General features: G+C 53.1%; 2 long non-coding RNA genes across 3 annotated transcripts; both read left to right on the forward strand.

Annotated features, from left to right (window-relative positions):
• The first annotated feature begins 303 nt into the window (after nucleotides 1-303).
• LOC146759539 (uncharacterized) lies at nucleotides 304-2463 on the forward strand. Of its 2 annotated transcripts, none has more exons than XR_014932321.1 (3): nucleotides 304-456; nucleotides 1861-1932; nucleotides 2185-2463. It is a non-coding gene; the product is annotated as an uncharacterized LOC146759539 (long non-coding RNA). The 2 variants fall into 2 exon arrangements; XR_014932320.1 differs by having other exon boundaries at nucleotides 2270-2463.
• Nucleotides 2464-3134: 671 nt separating this feature from the next.
• Nucleotides 3135-3882, forward strand: LOC146759540 (uncharacterized). Its single transcript, XR_014932322.1, has 3 exons — nucleotides 3135-3193; nucleotides 3553-3645; nucleotides 3779-3882. It is a non-coding gene; the product is annotated as an uncharacterized LOC146759540 (long non-coding RNA).
• The last annotated feature ends 3028 nt before the right edge of the window (nucleotides 3883-6910 follow it).

Raw genomic sequence — 6910 nt, forward strand, 5'->3', positions numbered from 1 at the left:
GGGGTGTCCCGATTGGAAGGCAGGATTCAATCCCGCCGCAGCCCGTCCATGGCAGGCAGACGCTTCTCTCCTCTGCTCATGGGACTCAGCAGTGCCAGGGGTTTCACAGCACGTGTTGCAGTGGCTGGCAGCCTCCGTGTGTTTTTCAGTTGCAAACAGGATCCCATGGTCGAGCCGAACTAGAAGCAGACGTTGGTGTCTTGTGGCAGGAGCAAGGGCAGTGGAAGCGCTGTCCAATGCCGGGCAGTGGTGACTGCCATGAGAGCAGGGGTCTGATACCATCTGTGAGGGATGGGATTTGCATCCGGTGGCTTTTCCATTGCAGAATGTCCAGCAGCAGAGCGTGAGTGGCCGTGAAATGAAGCTGGGCCTCAGGAGAGCCGCCTGGAGCTGCGTCACGAGCACCTTGTGTGTGTGCTGGCCATCATGCTGCCAGTTTCCAAGTTCCCAGAGGCAGTAAGTGGTGCTCTCATGGGCTGAGAGAAAGGCACGGGCAACTGGCTGGGAGGGAACTGTCAAATACAAGATACGAAATACTAAAGTATTGATGCTACAGATAAAGCTCAGTTTGCATTTTTGTTAGAGTCTGTGACAATAAATACAATGTCCCTGAAGAAATGGCTTTTTTGGCCATTAAAAGACAAAATGCAATCTTTTGATTTGCACAAAGCAGTAAAAACAACACTGGAGCGATTTTCTTTATCCTTTGACAGAGTCTCTGGGTCTTTAATGTCCCTTCCCACCCAAACCATTCCACAATAATATATTTCCACAGTGTAAATGTGAAAATATCTGCCATGGTCTCCTGCTGCTCTAGATGACTGGGAATCCTCAGCGTCCATAACAAGCCCAGGGGGAGCCTGGTCCTTGCGGTGGAACAGATCTACCCAGTGGGACACGCTCCCAGTAATTCTTCCCCAGCAGCCTGGCACTCACCCACTAAGGGGTGCCACAAGCACCCACTCTATGCAGCCCTGCTGCACAGGAGGAGCAGCCCGTGGGGAGGCCCAGCCAGCAGCCTGGGGATGTGAGGTCACTATGCCCTGCCACATTGCTGCCTTGTGCCACAAGATCACAATGCCCAGCTGCGTGCTCTAGGTGTTCTGTGCCCCAATAGCAGCACTCGTTGTGGCTGTAGCAGTGGTGGTAGCAGCATGGCACGAGTACTGGGGGCCACGGCCCCCACCTGCCTTGCCGTCCTCCTACTGATAGCCATGTGTTGTCAGGAGACTTGTGCTGCTCCAGGGCGAGCAGCAGGAGCAGGTGGGTGGGCAGAGATGGGGTGAAAAATAAGCGGAAATGAGAGTGAGAAGCCCAGGTTCTGGTTCCAGTGGCTCTGTGCCTTATAGCCCTAGGGCTGCCTTCGATGGGGGCGGGGGGGTATTGGAAAAGGGGGACAGGCAGCACCACAGGAGCTGGGCAAGGGCATGAGGAAGCCCTGTGCTCCCACGGCTCTGCCGCTGGCTGGCTGGAGCATGCTCTTCATCCTGGGGGTGTCCCAGGGGAGAACGTGGAAGGTGTGTGCTGGGAAAAGCATGAGCATTTCTGCTCCAGCTGCCTGATGCTCCCCATAGAAAAATCCTGGTTCCCAACAGAGACCCCCAGCTGTAGCCCAGTGTGTTTCAGGCACCTTTTCTTTGTATGCTCTTCCACGCGGTCCCGGAGGGGTGCTGCATGTGGCCAGGAGGGAGCATTTGTAAAGCTGCCGAGTGCTAGGCTCCAGGTCACCCTGGCCCCTCTATAGCTTTGGCGATCAAGGCCTGAGTCTCCCATCCCGTTACCTGTCCCCTTCCCTGTCACTAAGGGAGAGGAAGATCACAGCATGCAATGGGAACAACCCTCTTCTGTTCTTTCTTCTAGATGATGACATTGGTACTCCTTCCTCAGATGACTGGAAGGAGACTGCTTTTGTGCCTCAGGGGAAACTCCGAGGTAAGTTGTGAGTGTCTGTTTCCTTGGAAGTCGAAAAATTAGTGCTATAATAGCTTATTTGGGTACGTAAGGCTCTCCAAAGGTCTTTCAAGTCTCTTTGTGCTTTGAAGGTCGTACACAGATCAGTCATTAGTATTTCTTTACTTGGAGAATTGTCACATTTCAGTGGGAAGGCGGCCCTTGCCAGTCTTTGCTCCTATTCCTTTGCTGTTTGGGCCATGTCATTCCCTGACCTGCAGCCAGTCCTCACAGGTCACTGCAGGAAAAAAAACAAGGCAGACCCCAGTGCGCAGCGGAAGCTCTCCTCACCTGTGTCTGATCACTCTTGTGCCTGCAGGCCCCTTTGGTGCATTTCAAAAGCAAAGTCGCGTCCCTGAGCCTGGGGTGGATGGCAGAGGTAAGTCACCAGTCTTCATCTCATGATCTTTGCTCATATTTGGCTGTGGAAGTTCAGGGGGGGTTCATCTTTTCACTGCCTGGTGATTTCTTCCCCATGAGAAGCTTGGGTAGTCACTGTTTCTTGGGTGCTGCATGCTCCCAGCATCCCGTTGACTTTGTCTCCATACATCAGAGATCTCCCCACTAAAAAAACTTTGAGGGGCCAAATGTTCTTCTATGCCTTCTCTGAAGATTGTTTTACATGGCCTGGAGAGAGTATCTGGAAAGCTGCTGAGTGCCAGCCAACTGCCCACCTGGCTTCTCTGCAGCTTTGCAACTTTTGACACAGGTCGGAGTGCCATGTCATCACCTGAGCCCCTTCCAGTCACTGCAGGTCCCTAAGGAAGAGAGAAATCACAGCATACCATGGCACCCAAACAGCAGCACCCTGGCACATGAGTGGCAGGCCCAGCTGCCCCCGGGCATCAACACCAGGAGATGTTTCTCGTCGATGCTGTGCCTATAAGCAACGCTTTGCCAAAGCCTCAGCATAATCCAGCCTGTGAGCCTCAGGGCAGTCCCACAGGAAAGGGCCTTTAGATCTTGCCCTTCCTCTTCCACCCCCTTCCCTTCTCCAGGCAGTTCTACACACGGTTCCTTTTTGGACTGTCACGGTGCCACTGCAGGCACCCAACAACTATTTGCCAGATGCTTCTGTGTGGCAGGGAGAGGAGAGTGCCGTGGAGCAGTGCTGTCATTCCAGTGTAAACAGGTGTCTGACAGGAGCTGCTCTGTCTGTGTTTGCTGACAGCTCCTAGTGGACTTGAATGGCATCCAGTTTCCCAGCTGAGCTCCAGGACAGAAGCCCCAGCGATTCAAATGGGTACGTCATGAGATTTTACTTCCTTTGAGAGATGCCAGCTCACAGTCCTAATGTCAGCCAGGCGCGTCTGCAGGTGTGAGTGAGAATGCACACCTGTGTGTGTGTGCCCTGCCCTCGCACAATGCCCTGGTCCCATTCAGTGATGCCGTTATGCGTTTAGGTAAGCTGCAGTGTGTGGTGAAAAGTTCTCATTCTTTGGTTGCAGAAGTGCCTCCAGGGAAGGCCGTGCTAAATCCTTAGTTGTGCTGGAACCCCACAGGCATCCCAGGGGTGGCTGTTGTCGTTACTGACTTCACTGAAAAGACCGTTCAGTTTAATACCTTGTTTGTCTGAAAGTTATCTTAATGCTTTCTGTTTAGGTCCTGAGAAACAGAAAGAGGCCCTGGAAACAGGAAAATATCTGCAGACACTGCCCCCTCTGCTAATGAAAATCATGAAGGACAAAGCACGTGGTAGGTGTATTTCCGTCTGTTCCCTGAAAGGCTTGTGAAACTGAATTTCTAGAAATACATGTGGAGAAACTGCACCATCTTCCTGATGAGAAGCAGTTACTTACAGTCCCACTCCCTTACCTCCTTTCTAAAGAGACAGGTGGAGCACCTATGCGCTGGCTTGCATTTTGGAACGGCAGAGTTCGCACACTGACTGTCCCCCTGAGAGTAATAGAGGCCATGCACACAACAACTGTCACTCCAGGTAAGGGCCGCTCATAGAGCTCCGTGGCCGTGGTTAGAGGTTGCTCCCCTCCCACTGCAGCCAGTTCCCAGGGACTTAGGAACTTTGTCCTTTTGGGAACTAGGCCACCAGAACCACATTCAGCAGATAAGGAGAGGAAACAGGACCCTCCATAGTACCTCCTGTGCACAGACCCCGCATTCCAGAGCTTGCTGTGCTTCCCCTGAGCCACCAGGCACAACAGCAGCCCGGAGCGGGATCCTTCCTGTGGTTGTTCTTGTCCATGTCACTCAAAGCAGCAGCTGGTGAAACAGATCCACATTGTTTTTCCAGGTGCGGATGGTGAGGAACACGCAAATGCCGCAGACAATAATTTCATCAAGAAGTACTGCCTGGGATTCGGTGTGGCTATCTTCGTTACCATGCTGATGGCAATGTTTTCGTGCTATCGTCTTGTCCGACAACGGAGGCAGATAAACCAGTGAGTTCTTGTTCACCCCCAACCCCATTGTGCCCCCTCTCTTTACTATAGGGATCCTGTGAGCAAGGAGGCATTTCTAGTTAAAGCAGCATAGAGAAGCCAGTTAGTTGTTGCCTAACACTGTCTGAGATTGACACTGTCAGACATTTAACTGGCCGAGCCATTCCTGCTGCATGTTCTTACTGCTGGGCCTGAGACAGGCCCGGAGCTGAGAGTGACTCTATCATGCACTGTGAGGAAGGAGAGCAGGGGGTTCTCCTGTGCCCTCAGCACGTTTCTCTCCCTGCAGGCGCCTTGCTGAAGATGCTGCAGTCCAGCATATTGCCCGCAGCAACCTCACGCTTGGACAAACAGCTTGCTCGCCTCAGTGCGCCGCACAGAAAAGACGTGGCACAAACAACCGGTGCCTGTGCAGTGACAATCTGCCCACCAGCCGCAGAGCACAACCAGAGCGGCCCCTGCCAGGCCTGATGGCTGTTGGGCTCAGCTGCCCCCAGTGCAGTCCCCGTAGCCCACCAGCCCAGGCTCCGTGGCCCCTGGGAAGTACATCATGCCCAGTGGCCCCTATCCACCTTGGGCATCAACACCTCTTTCGGGGGACAGGAGGGACCCACCTGGTTTGGAAGCTTGCAGTCATCGGCTGGCACCCAAACAGCAGCACCCTGGCATCAACACCACCCTCCCGTCCCCCACCACCATCCTTCAGGGGTTGGCAGTGGCTCCCTCAAAGTGTCACCCGCAGGCAGCCACTGCCTCAGGGAAGCTTGAGAGGCCTGTCAGCCTCCAGCACCATCTCTGCCCTCACCCTCCCCTCCACCATCCATCAGGGGATGGAAGCGACCCCAGCAGAGTATAGACCTGGGGACATAATCCAACAGACGGACGACCATTGCCTGGGGGAAGCCAACTGGCCCAGCAGCCCCCTGTCCCCCCCAGGAACTGTCACCAACTTTCCTTCACCATCCTTCAGGAGGTTGGAGCAGCCCCCACAGGGTGGCAGTTTGAGGGCATCATCCGACACCCAGAAAACCAGGGGAAAGCATACCAGGCCCCACAGCTCCCAGCCCCCCACAGCACCAACTCTGCCCTCCCGCTCCTCTCCTCCATCCTTCAGGATGTGGGAGTGCCCCCCCCCCACAGGGTCGGCATGGGGGCAACACCTGTAAAACCTCTGCCTGGAAAAAGAATGACAGGCCCAGCAGCCCCAAGATCCCCCAGCACCACCTCTCTCTTCATGCTCCTCTCCACCATTGGTCAGGTGGTGGGAGCATCATCACTGGTCAACACAACAGGGGGTTCTTTCTTTAACATCCTTATTACACCTTCCGAACTGAGTATACCTTTTCTACAAAAATTCTCAGCACCACAGATGATCATATTCAAAACATCTATAACTATATGGGATATAGATATTGTAAATTAATTCAATAAAGTTCAACAACAAAACAAAATAACCAAGAAGCTGCTTCCTTCAAAAGGCAGAGTATTCTGACGAGGAGAAAACAGCAATACTAACATCACGTCACAGCGTTGCCATCAGGGCTCAAGCTAAGGCAGCCAGCTGACCAGGGCAGAACTTGTGTTAGATGCTGCTCAGTGACAACACCCAGAATGAATTAGCAAGGATGTGAAGTGTAGGAGACTACTTGCGCTTATCACATTCTGTCTGCTGTAACAGCACTACTCAAAGATTTCTAATCGGGCCAAGATCTTTGTGAAGCAGCAGTTTGTTCATTACTGCCATCATGGCCGCACACCCCTACTGACTGTTGGGCAGGGCTGCAGTGGAGAACGCCCTCCACACACAGTCCTGGGCAGGCAAGGGCTGTCGGTGCACAGTGCCACACGCTCCTTGCCATCTGCACACACGTGGGCTGGCTTTGCACTGCCAGGCACATCGTCTCTCCTGGGCACTGCAGGTCCTCGCTTGGTGGTATGCAGAGACTGCGGGGCCAGCAGATGAAGTTATCTGTGTTGTGTGCAATACTTGTATGACTTGGGAGCTGACAATCCTTGTGGTTCTCTGTCCTGCTCCAATTTATAGGAAGGAGAGGAGGTCCATACGTGTATGCCTGAGCATGGTTCAAATGTTGGAGGACGGACGCTATTACGATTTAGGGTGATTAGGAAGGGAAGGCGGGCAATAGAAAAGACAGGAAAAAGAATCAAGGAGTCTTTATAGGAAGCAAGAGGGAGAGAGAGTCACCACCATGGATCTGACGTGTTTAGTAGTTCAGTCATTGATCTTCAGTAGTGGTGGGTCATCAGGAGTTGTTGTTCCGCTGACGATGACTGTGACCACGGCAACAGTTTCCAATGATAGTATAAACTTACAAATAAGTCTAACGTGGTTCAGTCAGCTCTCCTTGGTGTGACAGCTCAAATCCAAAATGGTTGAGTCAGCTCTCCTTGGAATGGCAGCTTCTGGCTCTGGGATCTCATCTGGGCCTTGCCAGCAGACAAGAGGGAGCAGGCTGCCCACCTGCTTCTTGTTCTTCACAGAACACGATGGTATCATTCCCCAGTTTTCCCATACCAATCTGGAGCCAGATCTTCTGCCA

The sequence above is a fragment of the Coturnix japonica genome, chromosome 10, assembly GCF_054131305.1.
Source record: "Coturnix japonica strain WE chromosome 10, WE-NBRP24, whole genome shotgun sequence".
NCBI classification, from domain to species: domain Eukaryota; kingdom Metazoa; phylum Chordata; class Aves; order Galliformes; family Phasianidae; genus Coturnix; species Coturnix japonica.